This window comes from Protopterus annectens, chromosome 4.part1, assembly GCF_019279795.1.
Source record: "Protopterus annectens isolate FY-2018-M chromosome 4.part1, PAN1.0, whole genome shotgun sequence".
NCBI classification, from domain to species: Eukaryota; Metazoa; Chordata; order Ceratodontiformes; family Protopteridae; genus Protopterus; species Protopterus annectens.
In genome coordinates this window covers 589527306-589549454 of record NC_056734.1, presented here as the reverse complement: position 1 = coordinate 589549454, position 22149 = coordinate 589527306, and positions in this window count along the sequence as shown.

Sequence of the window (22149 nt, the reverse complement as noted above, 5' to 3'; positions counted from 1 at the left end):
TGGAGCAGTGTCACATGTTTGCTTTCAGTACTCAGTGGAAGAGGCGTGTTATGAGCTATCCTAGGGAAAGTCAGGAGACTGACGGTGTACGCCATGGATACCACCGATGTGACCTGCAAACCTGCCCACAGTGTGTCCGCGCCTGTGAGCACCAGTAAGCCCGAGTAAGCATGTGTGCACACGTGTTAGCCCGTGTGCGTGTGTTGAAGAATGAGTAAGCTAGTGTACGAATGGTGAAGCCCGTGTAATGTCATGTATGCCAGTGTACACATTTGTAAGCATGTATACATGTGTACTACACACATCACACACGTACTGCGCACTCAGACACACATGCTGCCAATACTACACACATCAGTGAAATGGCACATGGATGGAGAATACATCATCAGAATTAACAGTGCTGTAAACTATGCTAAATTGATGGTCATAGCTGCAATATAGCATGCCTGCTGATATACACCTGGAAGTAACACACTTTGTGTTAACAGCATTCTAACATCAATACAGTGGAATAAAGCTACCGTGTGCATCAGCACCAGGTTAGTCTGATCTTGCATCAATGTTACACATCACAGGTGGTGGCACAGGTGACATCATATGCACAGGGTGTGGTGTTACATTTCCAGAGCTGTCATTGAGCCATCCAATTTACACGTAGGTGTGTGTGTGTGTGTGTGTGTGTGTGTGTGTGTGTGTGTGTGTGTGTGTGTGTGTGAGGGACAACGGTTATCGCATGGCCCAATGGTGATGCAATGGGTTTGTGTATGTGATAGCCCTAGCTGTTTGTGGTAAGTGTGTGTGTGTCTGCATATACACAGATACAGCATGTGTCAGCCATATACAGGAGGTTGTGGGACAGTCACAGACCGTACCTGCCAGGCTCTAGAGATCGCCATTACTGACCATGGACACCCCTCCATGCATCCAACTCTAACCCAGTCCTGCACCTGTCAATGTATGCACATACAGTCCTGGGATCTGTACCACAACCTGTGGATAAATGTGAGTCTGTAATGTTAACCTGAGTTGCATAGAATTATCAGTTACTACATAAGAATATGAGCTATACTCACCCTCCAAAGTAATAACCACTGCTGACTGTTGCCGAGATGTGCATACGACCATTCAAAGGTGCTGTACTAACATTGTTTCCAATGCCCGTGTAATACCAGCAACACAATAACCGGTCACTACACAAGTATAACCCACGATCACTACAGAACACAATATGTGCACTATCACAGAGCCATAGCAGATGTACATACATCCAAGGTGATCACGTACAGATAATGCAGCACATTCAAGAGTGATAATCCCAACATACATATATATATATATATATATATATATATATATATATATATATATATGTAGATAGATACATACATACACACACACACATGCACACACACACACAACACATGTGGCAGGGTTGGGAGCAGAACACAAACGTAACCATTGTACCACACAACAGCATTACACCATTACAGAACGCGCTACCATGATTAGTAGATCACAGCATTCACACAGGCATAAGTCTAGCCTGCAGACAGCAGCATCAAAGGCAAAGACGCCGCACGGATGTTATGCAGAGTGAATACTGTAAAAGCAATGTACTGTTGTCATGCAGCTGGAAGCACACACACACACTTAGCAGGGCTAGGAGTCGAACATACACCTAACTACCCTATCACACTACAGCATGATGCATTTACAGAACGCGCTACCGAGATTACTAAACACAGTCGTCCCAGAGGCATACTTCTAGACCCGTGTCATCATCCGCAAAGGTAAAGACATTAGTAGGAAATATCTGTGGTGTGAGGCGTCTAAAAGCATGACTGAGTCCACAGGCAGATGGGAGCATGTGCACGGGCACGCGCGCACACACACACACACACACACGCACACACACAGACACACACACATGGCAGGGCTGGGAGTCGAACATATACCTAACTACCCTATCACACTACAGCATGACACATTTACAGAATGCACTACTGAGATTACTAAGCACAGCAGTCCCAGAGGCATACTTCTAGGTGCGTGTCATTATCCACAAAGGCAAAGACGTCGGTAGGAAATATCTGTGGTGTGAGCCATCTAAAAGCATGACTGAGTCCCCAGGCAGACGGGAGCATGTGCACGCACACACACACACACACACACACACACACACACACACACACACACACACACTTGGCAGGGCTGGGAGTCGAACATACACCTAACTACCCTATCACACTACAGCATGACGCATTTACAGAACGTGCTACTGAGATTACTAAACACAGCAGTCCCAGAGGCATATTTCTAAGTGCATGTCATCATCCGTAAAGACAAGGACGCTATCAGGGATTGTATAGAGAGTGATCAGTCTGAAAGCATACAGACATATTATTGTCCCACGGTAGACGTAGACAAACACACGGCAGTGGTGTGATCGGGGCAGCTTAAGATTTACAGAGCACTACAACAACAGTACATAGACACGGGATGCGCCACAGACAGTACACCCTTCAAGATAGTCAACCAGTGTGTACTCGTTAGGCATCCATCGTGACGTTGAAAATGGACATCTGTTGCCTGGATGACCACCATGGCTATACAGGATGTCAACGGCCATGCCCATGCACAGAGGGACATCACCAACACAAGGTGTCACTGGCCATGGTCACACGCTTAGTAATACACGTCCATTCGGACTGTACTGTGTGTCGATCTACACAACGGCATACTGGGCATGCTCACACACTTAGCAGTTGCAAATGGTAGTCTTGCATGCAGACGGAGTCTCAACACGCAAGGGCTCAGTTTGGACTGTCCTGTGTGTCCATCTACACAACAGCGTACTGGGCATGCTCACACACTTAGCAGTTGCAAAGGGCAGTCTTGCATGCAGATGGAGTCTAAACACGGAAGGGCACAGTAAGGTATAACTGTCCCCATGCACAGGGTGGGCCTTCCTGCATGCAGACGGAGTCTAAACATGGAAGGGCACAGTAAGGTATAACTGTCCCCACGCACAGGGCAGTCACACACATGCAGTGACCAGTACACACTTAGCTGCCATCACAGCTGTCACAGGTGCAGATCACAGACGTACACACTGCAGTCTACACTGTAGCCCTCAAGACATAACCATGTCATTGCTGCAGCAATACACAGCCATACATTACCACAACACCATGTGACACATGACCAGTGGACTGTACAGAGGTCTACAGCAACTGTGCAGAGTACACATGTACCGACAGGGTTCCAACAGGTGTTATGCATTGCAATGATACCACTATACATGACCAGGTTAGCTCAAGACATACCAGGGGCCCCGGGTCTTACGCAGCTGTGACAGATGAGTGTTGCTGTACACCAACTAACACACATATATGGATATGTCATACATGTGATTGTAGTGGATGTGTGCATGGACCACACATACAACACATATGTACATTGCTAGCCTTTGCTGTCCCCCCATGCAGAACAGTGGCCTAAGCAATCATACGCATGCAAATGGAAGGTGGGTCCATGTCTGTTGAATGCTCACAGTACAGGAGGTAGCAATGTTGACTGAGGACACATTCCCCTGTAGTAGTCGCCCATGACACCTGTGATATCATACAATAGTCCATGCGTTATGTATGTCAACACACATGTCCACCAATAGCAATGCATACAAATATGGCTACAGGAGACACATGTACAATCTGTACTGTGCATGCAGCAACCATGCATGTGTAGTGGCCAATGTCCGTAACACAGCTGCACCTAACTACAACATGCAGTCACAATGCAGCCCCATCATTGACACCTGTATATGGTGACATACAGACAGTATGGTTGGTTGTACATCACGTATGGAGGGATGTGTGTACATAAAGTGGTGATCCACCTGTGTAGATGTATGTGTGCCAGGGATGGCTCACATGTGTGTCACATGCCATCCTACCATGCCATGTGCAAACGCTATGTCACTGTTACTTAACGGTGATGACATAACGCATACACAGCAGTCAGGTGTTACCAACTGTATGTCACATGACACCTGTAACACTTACATCCTCCCGTGTGCATATAGCAACACAATTGCCAGACATAGTGTTTGTACACATAATGCGGACAATACCGCTGCATGTCTATCAAACATCTCATCATATGGCAGGTGTATCATTCCCAGCACTGCCATGTGTGTACGCTTGTGTGACCACATATGCCACATATGGTGGGGATTACGTCCCAGTTGTTACACATCCCTGTACACCATTGTAGAGATCTGTACATACTGCAGTGTGGAAAGCATGATGTCGGCAGGTGTGGTGCATCACACACATCGGCTATCCATATACAAATTTCTGATCACCACAGTGTGTGTGTGTGTGTGTGTGTGTGTGTGTGTGTATGTATGTATGTATGTATGGCTGTTTGGTGCTTGGTGTCAGGGTGTATGCTACCATACAGTGAAAACAGGATCACTAACACCTCATGGTGACTAACCCCTCATGGTGATGCAGTCTACTATCCTGTTGATGCCATCGGTCCCAGCCGTACTGGCTACCTGTGCATGTTCCTTCTCTGTGCCACGTCGTGTGGGTGCAAAGTACTGCAAGGGTGATGACCACATAGTCAAGGGTCCTCACCTCAACACTATGGGGTGTGCGTTATAGTGCTGTATACCCCGTGAATGTGGCCATGTTCCTGTAATGTGACAGGGTATTACTGCTACACAGTGTGGCCTCATGCTATCAAGTGGCCTCTAACATCATCATTGGCCAGACCGCTGTGTACAACCCTTGCACCATGTCGACATACCTGTAATGTTTCCTGGTATGTATGTCACATCTCTGTCTGCTGTAGCCTGTTCAACTGACCACATGCTTCAGGTGCAGTATATGTGCGGACATCTGTGTCATTTTTGACTTTCCAACAGTCAGGTTGAGGGTACATTTAGCATGCTGATATTGCCATACGTGCCTGTGAGTACTCCACAGTTACACATGGGGGACTGCAAACACTGCTAACTGTAGGCACATGCCAGTACACCATAGGAGGGAACCAGGGCATTATTACCAACATGTTGTTACTGTTGTAACTGAGACACATACTGTGAACATATCACAATGCATGCTGCACCTGGACTACATGGTATGACTGGTGCATGTCGACAGTACACCACCAATGTCACATACACATCTCTCAGTATTCACACACAACCAATGCCACATAGACATCCATCAATATACATACACAAGTAATGTTAGATACACCTCTCACTATTCTGTTCACCCTGTGCATCAGACCATTTGAGCATATCCCTGCACCGATGTTGTGGATGACAGGGATGCAGCACAGGCTTCATCATATGCACAGGGTGATACTGTTTGCCAGGGGCATAGGCTGCACCAATGGATGACATCATGTGTGTGGGTAAGGGCCAGTGATTTGATTGGACATGTCTGTTCCGTATGCATGTGGGTGTTGTGGAGCCCTACAGTTGTGTTTGCTGTGTGCGTGTATGTGTGCACACAGTTCTGTCATTTGTGAGGCCTACACAAGGGTATTATCAACAGCTCCAGACTGCACAGACCAGGTTGTACAGCTCACTGTGACAGGCCACGGCCAAGTGCCTTGTGCCTGTCACGGGTTGCACAGGCACTACCAGGCAGATGTACAGAATGGCTACTGTCTGATGACACATGGCCACTGGAACTGTGTCCCCGCCGGTAATGTCCAGGACCACGTCCACGTGGCCTGCTGTGTCCTGGTGTGGACAGCGCAGCACCAGCTGCACTGCTACTGCTACCGGCACTATGGGAGCGGCCATGTGAGGTGGCACGCTCATGTTGACCTGCACTAGGTGGTGTAGCTGGCTTACGTCCATGTGGCCTATGCCTTACCCCTACCAGATGTTCCAGCACAGACAGCTCACGCTCGCGGATTGCCATGCCATGGTCAAGGATTCTGACCATGTCACCCAATCACCTGTCCAGAACATCAGCAATCTGCTGTTTAGCACCTGCCAATGCCTGGATGTTGTTGTTTAGGGTACTGATAGCAGCCCTCTGCATCCTCTGCCCTTCTCTGTTCTGCCATTCAGCACGTGCCTGTGCCGCCATTACAGTCTGGAACATGCGTCTGGTGATTCCAGCTGCTGCGCTATGTCCTGCAGGTGCATGTCTGCCAGAGGTCCTCCTACGAGCAGCACCAGCCACATGCCTGTGTGGCACATCTGCAGTCAGTACACTGCCACCATGGTGTGGAGACATACCTTCTGTAGCCACCACATGTTCCTGTTCAACGCTAACAGACACTGACTGTCCTTCCTCTATGGCCACTGTTGATGCGGTATGTGTTGGCAGCTGAACTGTGTGCGGGGAAGAGGGGGACATAGCTGGGATGGCAACCGTTGGCACAGATTCAGCCCCTGACATCCCTGCCTGTACCTCATGCATATGTTCATCACTGCTAGCATTTGTGGGGACACTATCAGATGGACCGCAGGAGGGTAACGCACCTACATCACCTGTGAATGCAAAGAAAGACTCTAAATTACAACACACACACACACACACACACACACACACACACACACACACACACACACACACACACACACACACACACACACACGCACACACACACACACACACACACACACACACACACACACACACACACACACACACACACACACACACACACACACACACACACACACACACACACACCCACACACACACACACACACACACACACACACACACACACACACACACACACACACACACACACACACACACTGACACACACACACACACACACACACACACACACACACACACTGACACACACACACATTGACACACCATGCATGTGATATGACAGATGGCATGCAGCATGCTTGTGATACAGCTGACAGCGTGCAGCTCAGACATCAATAGTGTTTGTAAGCATACCCCCTGGAATGCACACTACAGCAGGCATGTGTCATATCATTATCCATGCAATTCACACGATCATGGCAGTATGCATGCATCCCCGTGATACACCATGTACACCAGAACAGGATAACAGTACACATGGCTGACGTGACCTTGACATGTAATCTGCTGACGTGTGCATTAACATGCATGCATGCCTGACACAATGGGGTCCTGACACATGTACAGCATCGTACTGGGTATCACATTGCGGTGTTGTCCATATGCCCTACAGATAGAATGCATGTTGAGCAAATGTGCATGGGCATGGTAGGGGACTGTAAGCCATCTACATTGCTGTACAGTGTGATGTACAGACACTGTGCCATTGTATGGCATCATGAGGTGTCTATATTGCTAAACAGTGCATGATATGAACGCATTGCTTATCCAGAACTGCATGCATACCCATGACATACCTGTGGATTGTGACCTACGATGCTGAGGTGTATACACACCAAACCATGCTGTGTCATGTGACAGGTCACTGGAGGACATACAGATGTCACCCCTACATGATGACTACAGAGAGTTAGCTGCTTGGCAACCATGACCACACATAGCGGACCTGTCACATCACCATTTCACACATGACATTGATGTACCACACACACAAGGTGCACAGCTAACAGTGATGTCCTACCGCAGCAAGGGAAAAGTACAGTATCTGTGGCCTGGTGTCACTGTCAGTGGAATCTGTAAAGGCGACTACCGTCATGCTATGACACAGACGTCATGTTCAACACATCTTATGAGGTAGACTTCACTGACACCTCCACTAGCTGTGCACAGGCATTTAAGATGTGCAGCGTACCACATCACCTGTACAATCAGTCTAGTACGGCTGTAATTGGACCATGTGTGGACAAAGTGGGACAGGGTGTATCCACATCCCATCTACTGTGTGGCTAAGTGTCTCCGGCCATCCCCCATGGCCATGTGTGCACATGTGTTGGTCATGTATGTGATGGCCATCTATCACACATGTCTGTGTTGCCCCGTATGACATACACCCATAGATGTTGGATATGTCACCATCCACAGGGCCATGCAGACAACAGGTGTATGTGTGGTATGTGGGGTATGGGTTATGGGAAATTGTGACAATATTGCAGCCAAAACACTACGTGTCTGAGGCATGTTGGATGGAGCATCACAATGTGTGAACCCATTGCAGGGGTATATAACACAATGGTGACGCCTGTGGTCTACCCATATCACTGCTCACTGTGCTGTACTGGTTTGTGTACCACACGTTTTGTACCATTGTAGAACACCTGCACCATTGTAAGCACAGCTGGACACACATGTAGCAATGACAAATACTGTAGTTTCATGTCTGTGTGTCATTTCATTTGTATATATTGCACATGGGTGGCCTGTGTGGATGATGGGTGATGCGACCTGTATATCCATGTATTAACTGGCCACATGGCGAACAGATCTATGCTTTGACATGCCTGATACAGATGACAGTCTAACCTGCAATGGACTCTTGTCTGTGCGGCATGCCAGAGGTACCTGTATAGGGTGACACAGCAGTATGAACATTATCCATGACTGTATGAGAGCCACAGGGTGCACAGTGCAAGTTAACACATTTGCCTGTACAATAGCATATAGTAAGTGCATGTGTGCATGCCATACCTCTCAACCTCTTAGAACAATAAATGTGGACAAAGCCTACTATGATGGGGACAAATAGGAACAACTGTGACATATTGCTCTTACAAACTTAGAAATTTGCTAGACTAATAGGTTTGCATGCACATGGTTTTTACACGGAATGTGCAGTCGTAAACACAAATGTATGTCATCATTTAATGACTCCATTCTTCAGCTATTTGCCAGAAAGGGACAGATATTAAGGGGAACACACCGACAATATGAGGCAGACATCTGGACATCCTGCAAATACCTGCACTGTTCAGAGGTATGGTGCATACACAGGGTAGCTTAATGTAGCATGAAGCATGTGTGTCCACATACCTTGCATATGTTGTTACATTACATGATGTACACTGACACATGCACGTACGTTGGATATACTGGCCATATGTTCAGTACATTCTGGTGGATGATATCAGTACCCTAGTGGTGTCATTGCTGATATCATCCACCAGAATGTGCACATATGTCATGCACCTCACACACACAGCCCATTCTGTATGTTGTTCGCAACACTGTGACAACTATTGCCCATAGGTCATGGCCATTCACATCCTTACATATACAGATGGCTGACATTTGTCTGTGTGGTATGGGCTACAATGCGGGTGGGGTACAACACATTAACCCTAGTTTACTGTAGCTGACACCGTGTGATATGCACATGTCACTGTAGCACCTTTAGTAGTTGTGAGTCTGTCAACAGGCCACTAGTAGAACACTCCTGTGACATACAAAGGCATTTGTAGTCAAACATCCGTACTGTCTTGTACATCTGTACTGCTAACATCTACAGTGATAATGGTTCATGGACTTGCAGACCATACCCAGCAGTGTTCTGATGCGGTGCCACCAATCATGACTGTCGTCAACACTTGTGGGTTGATATTATCCAACACCCTGTCTGTAATGTATGGGTATGCTCGGCACTTGTTCAGAGCTTCTTGGCACGTTATGAGCTACTGCTTAGTTTAGCACCCATTTCACACCAGTCCTCACAGGTACACTGTCTGTCCATACATTTCCAGCTTGCTTACAGTACAACAGCTGTCGTACACACATCACTCACATATCTCATGAGACATGGTGGTTTATAAGGCGTGTCCACATGGCACGTACCACTTATATACAGGCATGTCCACCTGGCACGTACCAGTATTATTGCCTGTCACTATGATGACTATGTTGTACATGTGGCAATAGAGCTATTCTCATGTACACAGTCAATGCACACCTCCCAACATACAACAGTACAGCCTGTGGGGGATGCACATATGCAGCCCTGCTGGGGGTTATACTGTCATCAACCCTGACTGCACCTGGCAGTCATGTGGGGATGTGCAACATTGGCAACACACCCCACTCATCACATAGTCCCACATGATCCCCACCACAGGCCACACATACAGAGACACCTTGTACAGTACCCCTCCATACTCTGTGTGGGCACCAATGGCAGCCCACATCGCCAAACACAACCACACCAACCTATAGCCCACAGACATGTGTGCCCATCACATACAGCTAATAGGGTGTCATAACATACACAACACACCTATCATAGGTGACTGTCAGCAGTCACACTGCTGCTCCACTCAGCAGGCTACACAAGGCGATAGTCACTTACATCCTGCTGTCAAGTAACTGGTTCTGCAACATAACCTATGTACACATGCTACAACTCAGCAGGTACAATGTGACTGTCATTTTCCATGTTTGTGTGACTGAAGTTGTATCTCAGGACACAGACTACGTGTGCAGGGACATGCAATAGCCCACCAGTGTTGTAGCCCTGATGGTGTGGTCCGAGCCCTGGGGAGCATTTTGCAGTCATCCGGACCTGTTACCACTCTACAACGAGCGACTGTGTCACTCCCAACAGTTGTCCATGCTTCTGCTGTCATTCCACAGGCATCTGGTATACGTCCACTTTGACAGACCTCATCAAGCAACATGATGCTGTGGTACAGTTGACCTGCACCTGTCAGCCCCGGGAGAACGGATCACATGTTGGACTCTTGCTGCTTTTATAGGTTCATAGGTTCATAGGTTAGTACTAAGCTAACTGCCCTTGCGAGCCATTTTAAGCCTAGCCAATTACCACATATGAGACTCAAACCCTGTACCTTGTGTTTGTAAGGCAAACACCTTAACCATTAGGCCACCCTCCCAACAAACTTTATAGGTTCATAGATTAGTACTAGACTAACTGCCCTTGTGAGCCATTTTAAGCCTAGCCAATTACCCCCTGTGAGAATCAAACCCTCCACCTCGTGTCTATAAGGTAAACACCTTAACCATTACACCACCCTCCCACACTCACTGCCTGTCTTGCACAGTGATCAATAACAGTCACCACCAGAATGGGAACTGGCTAGCGAAACATGTGGTCATGTCACACAATGTTTGACATCATCCTCTGTGATGCATGCAGGCAAGGCACACCTGATACTGCACCACTTCAATATCTCTGCAGTGACTGGGACCTGCCTCTTGGCTCACATCTGATACTGCACCACTTCAATATCTCTGCAGTGACTGGGACCTGCCTCTTGGCTCACACCTGATACTGCACCACTTCAATACCTCTGCAATGACTGGGACCTGTCTCTTGGCTCTGCAGAGCACACCTGCAATGACTGGTTATAAACAGACCATACCTCTCAGGCACGTACCTGGACTGGCACACCCACGGCTGAGGTGTCCCCATATTCCACTATGTTGTACACACATCCCGGCTGGTTACTTAGCACAATGCATCACAGGTGCTCCACGTGCAAATAACTGTGTCCAGAACTGCTATGCACAGTATTACCAGCTGCGGATTCAACATACCCCACGGTTACCAGACCTCATTTCATGGTGTACTGGACAGTTGGGCTCATACTGATGCTACTCATGTCAGACTGACAGTAACCCACACTTAACTGTGATAGCCGCGTATATACCGACACATAAGGCGTACTCTGTTCGTGAGTCATAACCTTCGCTTGGCTGGTTCGACCCATGCACACCACCTCCAAGACCAACAGTATCCTTAACATGGACACTACCAACATGTGACTGCTGTTCCACACCTGGGGTTATCCCCTCATTGGTGGAATCCGAAAATATGCTACTCACCCTTGTTAGCCACATACTGGCACCATACACTTCATGGCATACACAGTAGATGAGTACTACAAAACCTACTACAGATGTCGTATGACAGCGGTAGTTGACATCATGACACACGTGCAGGTGGACAATGCACATACAAATGCTGAGACATACCCCAGTGCACTTCATTAGCATGTACACGACAATATGGATCATGCTATTCCACACAGAGCCATGATGGTACACACCAGATAACAGACAACACTCTGGGGGTGCGGTTCCATGGACATACTTTACAACAACAGGTGGGGGCTGTTGCACAGTGGTGTACATTCCCATGGGTGGGGTAACTCACTGGTCAGCCTCAGTAGGGCCATGGGATCCCTCATCACATACTCCATAACTAGCTACGTACATATTACTGCGACACATTCCGAGATGTACCACAAGGCATTATGGTGGTATGTCAGTATTCGTATACAATACCCACATCTGCTCACACATACAACTGTCACTCTGGAACATGACAGTAACAGGTGATGTTGGCAACATGCTGTCTGATGGCTTCAATGCTAACATCACACCTTCTCACTCCCTACGGGGGCACATTCCTTGCAGGAACATTGCAGTGTACCTGTGGTCACACCTACACAGTACTGACCTGCACTCTATATGTCCTAGAACACTGGCCCCTTGTCACCCTACAAAACCCCAGGCTGTGATGTCCTCAGAACTCTGAACGACATGTCTCCCCACTGGGACACCATATTCAGTAATAGCCTTGTACCAGACATTGTCGCCCCTGACTGGCACACAGCGACAGTTACACTACACACAGGTGGCACCAAAATCCATGACTGGGACTATTGCCCTACACACCTCACTGGACTGTTCTGCATGGCTATAGGGCACATCATCATGGACATCATTCACTGAGTCTTTGTTGTGCTCCGGTCCTTTGATGCCAGCTGGGTTGGTCTTGTTGGAGCCACAGCATGCCTCCTACACCTGTTGAACACCTTTCATACAGTCGCCAGAGTAGTTGATGATGACACGGGGGACCACACAGCCTGCATTGTCCTCTCACTGCCTTTCAGCACCATTCTCCATTCTGGTATTGACAACATACACATCCACCTGCACATCACAACATATGTCTCAGGATGTTATGCAAAGTGGCAACTGGATGGGACACACACACTGAGGGTGGCATACCATATCACATACAGCATTCCAGTTACACTTGGCATACCACAGTCCTCGGACATGGGGCCCTTATGTTCGGTATATGCTTCCCTGAGGTACAGGCTACCACTGAGTGGACTTCCCTGCCTAGCTTTACAGACCACTGCATACCAAGCACCATTGTTGATCCACTAGCTGATACAGACCCCATCCATACGGGTGTCACTGTGACGGATACCTGATATGAACATCATGGCCTCAATCTGCATGACACTTGGTATGAACATCACCTTTGCAGTACACCATCCACCCACTGGTTATTACATAGGTGTTAGTCCCCTACATACATGTCGCATTGTACGTGTTTGTAAAACACATGTATGTTGCACACACTCCTGTGATTACCACATTGCCACCGTGGCGTGGATATCCTTCTACGTGTCCACACTTGTCTGTACTGGGTGTGTAGCTGGTACATAGGCACCCATTGTACCTCTGAACACTGGACTTATACACACATCCATGGGTACAACACCCCGCTTAGGGTGTACCTTACACAACAGCTTTACATAACTTAACATTAAAACGCCATGACGTTTATTGAGCTACGACAGTTAAAGTTTGCAGCTGATGTACAGACACCACGTCTGTACACATTTGTGGACTACATACTCAGGGGTGACCTCTGCTGCAAAGACAGGGCCCATGTCTGCAAATATGTTAATGGATATACTCCGCATACGCGACATAAACAATAGCCACTATGAGCATAATGCTCATGGATATGTGCACACACTCGACAATGTGTGGCATGTGCTTGGGGGTTGCATTCCCAGACCAGACACTCACCATGCCTTGGGACAAGATTCCTATGTACATCACACATGGACAGTCAGTAGCAGTGTTCATGTGATACCTCACTTGGTGGATGGTGGACACGTACGTCAGGGATCACTGCAGTGGCTGTACTGTGCAGAGATGCAGGTTACACATGGCTCTTCTGTTCACAGGACACTACCCTAGAGAGGTGCCACTGGTGTGCACACTGTAGTTGTTGTTACACATAGACTTGCCAGACTGCATGGTGCCCGACTATGAACCTGTGGAGCTATTACATGTCCTTTGTGCATGGTTACTGGAATAGCCCTTTCATTTAGATTAGCTGTCACTCTATTACAATGTCCCGTGACTACAGGACATATGTATCCTGTTATTGTACACGCCAATCATGTTCTTGTTTGTCTGTCACATCTCTTCTGCTATTCTAGTATGGGAGTAATGTTTGCATCCTTTGCAAATGCACAGAGTGGATTACATTATTTATTTCATCATAACTGTTTATACATAAATTAATTACATACTACTCACATCACTATACGATACCTTTGGTATGCATCATATGCCTGTTCTCCTGTGTAGCATATCTGGCATATCAATCTACTGTACTATACATTACACATGTTTTACATGGTATCCCATAATTCAAAGCATACTTGCCTAGAGGGACCACCTTAGACATGTCATTGACGTTATATGCCCATACACATGCGTACTGTTACAGTATATCCACATATACTATGCCCTGCTATGGCACATACTTATTGGACATACCCTGCCACTGACGGCATGTCGTATGACATTGTTCTGTTTAAAGCCATCATGTTGCATCCCTTGTGGTGTCTGTGCTGTTTACCTTGTGGCCCACTGCTGGACGCACAACTTCTACAAGCATTAGTACGATCAGCAAGACATCATTACATAAATACCATTTCCCACTTTATGCATGGCGGACACGTTTAATTACTGCAAACCAGGCTATGCATACACTGACATAACTTAATACAGAACATACTATACATACAGTTAGTGTTCTACATACCTTGATATCGTTCCAGTATTTCATCTCTATCTCGCTCTTCTGTATCACTCTTTGAACTGTTTTATGGTATGAGCATACAGTTTGCATATCTGGCAAGTCATCCTTATATACGTCGATACCCGCAACATGTGGTTTACTGCCGCTAATTGGTGTTCCGGTGTGACTAATTACGTGCACTTCAGCTGTGCAGCTACTCCATTCACCAATTACGTGGCAACAGTGGGGTATAACTGAATTCTCCACTTGGGCGTTGGCCATTTGCCCTGCCTTTGGGGAGACGGCCTGTATTGTGTTTTATTGTGTGTAACTGCAACTGCTATGTGTAGAGCCAAGTGTATTTTGGAGTCATGTCCCCCGTGGATTGTGTGTGACGGTTTGAGTATGTGGTTCTACCTGTGACTTTACCTGTCATCCCACCCGTCTGATAACGGACTATTGCAAACACCTGTAACATCGCCATTTGTTCCGTTATACGATGGATACAATTTTGCATGGCGCCTTTAAATGTGTCTCTCACAAGGTATGTTAATGGTTCAGCAGATGTAATTGACTAACTGGATGTTTGTTCTGTAATTACGGTCTGTATTGCTATTGTTTCTAGTGTGGGGGATGTAGGCGGGTGCACTTAGCATATATGGTTTTATGGGGCTTGCATTTCTACGTAGTCCATATATATGTGTGTGGGCCCCTTCCCTAATTACAGTGCTATCACTTAATCGACTTCTGTTACGGGAATTTACTTTGGGCCGTTGTTAATTGGTTTCTATATGGTATGCAGGTGAGGTTGATACTTCCATACCTCTGGATTTACGGCGATATGTGCAGGGATATTTCTAAATGACCGCTATCCCGTGTATGTCTGCCCCAGATATTTACAGTCATTGCAGTGGTGTTGGTGTCAGACCCTCTGTGACATGGCTTGCCACCTTTTCATATGGCCATAGTTGGACACTTGCGGGTCACACAGTGGTATTTACAGGCTGACATATGGCCATGGTCAGTACACAGGATAGCACATAGTTTTATCCTCATTACATAGCAATTGTTCTTGGACCTTAACTACTTATCGGTTTGCATGTAACATTTCCATTTCTTACATACAGGCATGAGTATTTCCTGCAACTATTGCATAATATTTGGGACATAATAATGTCCTAAACTCTCGGACAGTTGTCCTTTGTAATGTTTCATGTCAGGACACACCTGCCCAAGGGGGGCTGTCCCTCCTAATGTGGGACAGGTGTTTACCGCATGCCTGTGGCTAGCTATACCCGCACCTACCGTAATCATCTACCTCCGAGTTGCCACCTACAGACACACTATGTGGACACACACACACACACACACACACTTTACAGTCACATGGAAACACACATGGCACCCTCAACACACACATACACAGGCTACATCACTCACAACCGCAGTTGTACACGGTAACTATGTGGACCGCACCGCCAGCAGTGGTGACTACATGTCCTTACTATCGTCATATTGCTCGCAGTTCTACTGTTCCAGTACTGTGTTCTTTCTGTCTTTCAGCCTCCTGGTTATGAGTGTTAGTGTGTGACACATTCCATAGTTGGTGGTATCCTATTTATTTGCACCTCAAAGGTGTTTTGAATGTCGTTGACCTATCTATATATTTGCAGATGTCAGTGACCCCTTATATATCGACATATATCACACTATCGCCCTTTCTATCTGTATTATATATGTATATATATATATATATATATATATATATATATATATATATATATATATAGATATAGATATATAGATATATATAGATATATATACACATATCTCGGACAGGGGTGGTGACAGGCATGCTACGCCTTTCATTGTGTATTTGTCAGTGTATAAAGTGTTTCCTGGACTCCGCACATTTGTGTCTGTACCTGTCACATTACACACCTGCCATAGGTTAAGATTACCTCCCATCCCACTTTGCGAGGGACAGTCCCATTTTGTGCAGTTGTGTCCTGCGAAATATTTGTGAACATAGCAAATGTCCTGCAACTTTGGGACAAACATATTCCCTATAGTTTATGTAATAGTTGCATAAAACACTTATTCTGTATCTGACCCACCTACATGTTGCAGGACATGGAACACGTACCTGCGACCATTTCTAGAATAAGTATGTAGTTTATCTATGCAAAATGCTGACGTTCTGGTTTTCGTACTGGCTGGGTGTATGTGTCGTCCTGCAGACATCTGGCGTATGTCCCACATTGGTCATTTGAAATGTGGCAACCCTACCGTATGTACATCTTGGCTAGCAATAGTGTTGGATGATTGTATACATGATTGCCTGTTCCACTCCTGGCAGTGGTCATTTTACCCTTCAGAGCAGGTGCTATTTGTTCAGGGGTGACTAATGCTGGTTTCACCTGTTCTGTACATCATTGACCACGATCTGCGCAGTGGTCAGTGAAGCTTAGCCCTGTTTCACACATATCCGTATAGTCGTATTTAAACATCGCTTACCAGCTGTGGGCAACTCTTATTCCCGCTAATGTGTGCTACACATATTCTGATGACCTGCATCTGGAATGCATTACCCGTGCCGTCGGGAATATGTTACATCCCTTGCAGGACATGGGACCGGGAACATGCACGACAGTCACTGCATGTACCACTTGGACATCTGGGGGTTGTACACGTATTATGTTATTTTGTATGTGAAGTACACTACAGCAATTACTCCACACTACACTCACATGGATAACTCAGTTAGTTTACAAATTGATGAGTCCAGTTAATGGTATGTCCATGTGATGTTTACTGGCTGTACTCCGGCATTGGGTATCTATATCACAATTAGCTACACCCGATAATGTGCTACACCTTCATACGACCGTGGATGCAGCATGCTGGGGTGATGAATGCCTGTCATGGGTACATCCCCTGCCTTGACACAACATCCATGATTACATTTTGTGGAGCCGCTCAGTAATGCAGCGGGGTATCCGTGATGAGTGTGTGTAGGATGGTGCTTACACACATGTGCTCCCATGATTGCCTCTGCTCCAGTAAGCGACAGTTGCTTACTTGATGTTGTGGCAATGGGAGTCACTGTTTGCCCCGTTTGGTGTTTTGCCTCTGACAATCGAGCGTGTACCTACCAATGTACCTGAGAACCTATACACACAGCACCGACAGATGCTGATAGGTACATCTACTGTTCAGATGTTGACGTTTCTGTGTTCCAATGGCTGTTGCGTGTACAATGTTTGAGGGCTGCCTATGTAGGATTCCACAGTGGGCCGCCTATACATCACAATTTTGCAGGTGGTCGTGTTTGTGTACCATCCATTTTACTGTGTGTGCAGGTGGGGAGGGCTGTCAGTCCGTGGGAGCCTACACTGTCAAGGTATGTGCTATACGTTCCCTCTTTGCCAAGGCGTAGGCATATTGGGCATGCCTCCGTCTGCCTACTGGGGCTGGCACAGTGTGTCCGTGGTCTGGATTCCTCTGTGCCTGTGTTGGCCTTGGCAATTGCGGTGGGCTGTAAGGCCCTCCCCCATTTTGACCCTGCTGCAGCTGTTTCCGCAGGCTCATATTATGTAGCATGGCACATACTATGAAGATGTGGGCACACATGCCTGGAGAGTACTGCAAGGCTCCACCAGATGTGTCCAAGCATTGGAACCGTGATTTCAGCATCCCAAACACATGCTCTATGATGATTCTGGTTTGTGCATGTGCCTCATTATGGCATTCTTGCATTGGTGTGTGTGCATTTCTGATGGGAGTCATCATCCACGGCTACAGTGCATAGCCAGCATCCCCCACAAGGTGGTCTTGTGGGATGTCCCCCCTGACAAATACCTGATACAGCTGTGAGGCATGCCAGGTATGGGAGTTGTGGTAGCTTCCAGGGCTGCCAGCACACACATCCATGATAATGCCCTGGGCATTGCACACAACCTGGCAGTTGATGGAGTGGAATCCCTTGCGGTTTATGTAGCGCCTACCATACTCACCAGGTGGTGACTTGATTTGTATGTATGTGCAGTCTATTGCACCCAGTACCTCCGGGTAGTTTGCCACATGGTGGAAGTGACGCATATTGCTGGCCAACTCCTCCTGAGTTCGGGGGAAGTATATATGCTCATTGGCATGTGCTAACATGGCATCCAGGAACTGGTGTAGTACCCTGGATGCTGATGACTGTGAGATCCCCATTATATCTCCAGTTGGCCTTTGAAAGGTACCTGTGGCTAGTATTCGCAAGCTTACACATACCTTCATGCCCACTGGAATGAGTTCCCCTCTGTTGTTTCTGGTTCTCAGGCGTGGCTGGCACAGCTCTACTATTTGCTGTAAGATGTTCCTGTCCACCCTGTAACACTCTACTATCTCCAGATCATGTAGCCACTGGTAGGTTACCCTTGGTCTGAACACTCTTCTCCTCCTCCGAGGCCTACGGTGGTTGTCAGCATCATCCTCCACAACACTGTCGGTCTGTAACACATGCTGATGAATCACAGCTATGACAACTCCCAACATGTACATTTTAAAAATTCCCCGTCTGTTTACACCTATGGTGCAGTGTTTGGGAATACACAGGTGTGTGTTGGGTGCTTTCACACTTTATACTGTTTTGCTGTGAACACTGATGATGTGATAGGGTGTGTATGTATGATCGTGGCTACAGGGTATCTTCTGTGTTTTATTAACAGAACCACTATTGTGCTGCCTTTGGTGTTGCATTACATTTGGATGCCGTGAATTACCTCCTGCCCTTCCGTTTACATTTGTGCACGTTACACCTACCATTTGCTGGCATGCATCCAGCAGCCTGCTTTCATTTGTACTTTCCTAGACCTGGCATATCTTATTTAATGTGTGCTATTGCCGGTCTACTGTGGGTTTGCTTTGCTCTGCTATGACAGTTCTCCTATCTTTGCATTCCTCCTTTCTTTGCAATCCTATGCCTCCCCTATCCTGTTTTGCAGGTTTCTGCATGCAGGCTTGTCTACTGCCGTCGATTGGCCACCGTGAGTTGATTGGTGTTAATTGCTCATTAGTACGCCAATTACCCTGCTTCGGCATTTCCTTCTTTTCTTCCCCTGACCTTCCTGTTTGTGCTATTGTTCACGGCGTGTGCATCCGCTTACGGGGTTTTGGGCACAATTTCATCCCCGTACACATGCGCTTTCGGGCACCATGTGTGCTCTCAGCTAAACGGTTCTATACCTTCCTTCCCACCCCTGTCCTGCAGCTTTGCTTAGCAACGGCCAGGCCAGATTTGCATTGCTCCAATGTGCTTACTGATACGGTGGCACACCTGTCTGCTGATGTCATGTATCACCTCTGATACACTCCTCAGTGTTATAGCGCTGCACTGTCAGGTACATCCTTAATCCGGCGGGATGTTTGCGATTCAGTATTACCTGCCTCATTTGCATGGCATTGGCTACTATTTCATAGTTACAGTGCCGAACACTGTCACGGGCCCTTGGCAACCCTTGCACCTTGCTTGTGGTGTGCCATGCCTACCATTGTGTATTATGGTGAAATCCTGATTTGTCTAACATTGCGATTTTATGACATTTGTATATATTTCCTTTGTTTTCCTGTTTGCGCACACATGCCCTGCAGTTGTACTGTGCGTTACTGTGGACATGACATTAAATGTTGTTTTTTAGGTGTTGTGCATCTTTTCTTGTGCCATTGGCTGTGTATTTAGCCATCGGCATATGTTAACTTTGTAATACATGAGTCTGGTCTGCTTCCATAACTCCAATGTTCTGTTTGGGAAAATGTAAACCATGTTTTTTGGTTTACATTTCCATGGGCTTGCGCTATGCCTGCACCACTTCGTGAATCGCTGTATGCCTTCATTAGCATGATGTGACACTGCGCAAGGGGTGATTTGCATACCTATGCCGAGGGCTGCGTAGATCTGGCATACGCCGGTAGTGCACGTGGAGTTGGTTCGTACCTGAATCGCTCGGTGGACATATTTGGCATTATCCTGCATATGCTACGCCTGCGCCTGGCGCAGGCTTCATGAATCCGGGGGATGGACTATGTGTCATTATGTCTAACTTTGTCTGAAGAAGTGCGGAGATTCTTCTGCATGAAAGCGCTAACAAGTAAAGCATTTTAGTTTTAACAATAGTCTGGTCTGCTGTTGGTACCATTCTTTTTTCTTTTTTGTGGTTATTTGAAAATTTATTCGTTATTATGTCTAACTTTACCCGAGAAAGTTTGACCTTAGGGGATGCTATTATACAACTGCAGCTCATGTGAATGTGTGTGTGTGTGTGTGTGTGTGTGTGGGGGGGGGGTGCTAGCTGTTGAACACCATTTTCCCAATTTTCCCCATGCAATTGTAAATCAAATTTGTAAAGCTTAGCTTGAAATCCTAAAGCCTATATATAAAGGTAAGTTTTGCCTGCATGGTACAATACACATTGCTGTTCTATAAAGTGGCCCAGCAGGAGAGTGAAAGTTTATGTAGTAGGTTCCAGCACAATAAACAATTTCTGTTGTGGCTGGACCACAATGCTGGAATAAGTGTGCTGCTTAGCAACAGAGATAATGAAAGATGGAATGAATTAAGAGAAATTATTCATTCAGTATGCCAAGCAAAAAATATTCATTAAAGAACCTCTGGCAATATGACAGGAAATAATGATTTTTTTTGTCTGCCATCAATGATTTACTGATAGTTTCGCACATTTTAGCAAGACATTTTAGGGTAGCTTTATGAATATCTAAAGGATAGCTGGTCTTTCCTGGCACATAATAGGTTACTTGAGTAAGGGTTCATGAGTAAAATACATAGGAAAGGCACATGATGCCTGTGGCAAAAACAGGACGTAATACAAAAAAGCTAGAGATTATTGCTTCATAGCAGTCAAGTTACAAGAGGCATATGAAAATGCTTCTTGAGGTGGATTTAATGAATATGAAGCCAGTAAATTGGAAACAAAACCCTTGTGTAAATAAGGCATGCTAGGTTTGCAAATGTTCCTAATTGAAAAATAATGATAATAAAGATGACTTTATGTGTTCAATATATGACATCACTTTGTTTAGCATTTGCAGACTGCAGAATAATTAAAATAATAACAATATATTAAAGAATATCTTAAATGTCATATTTTCACTTACACTTTCAAAATGAACACTTCTTCTGTAAACAGTACTTGCTAAGAAGAATATTCCTGTCCACTGATGTCCATTTCTTTTTGTAATTATTGCTAATAATATTCGCAAAATGATAGTTTTCAATGCCTTCCATTTTATGAAAGTAAGGATAACTTGCCTATACAGGTCTCTGTTTACTACTCTTTTGATTTGTTATGGGAA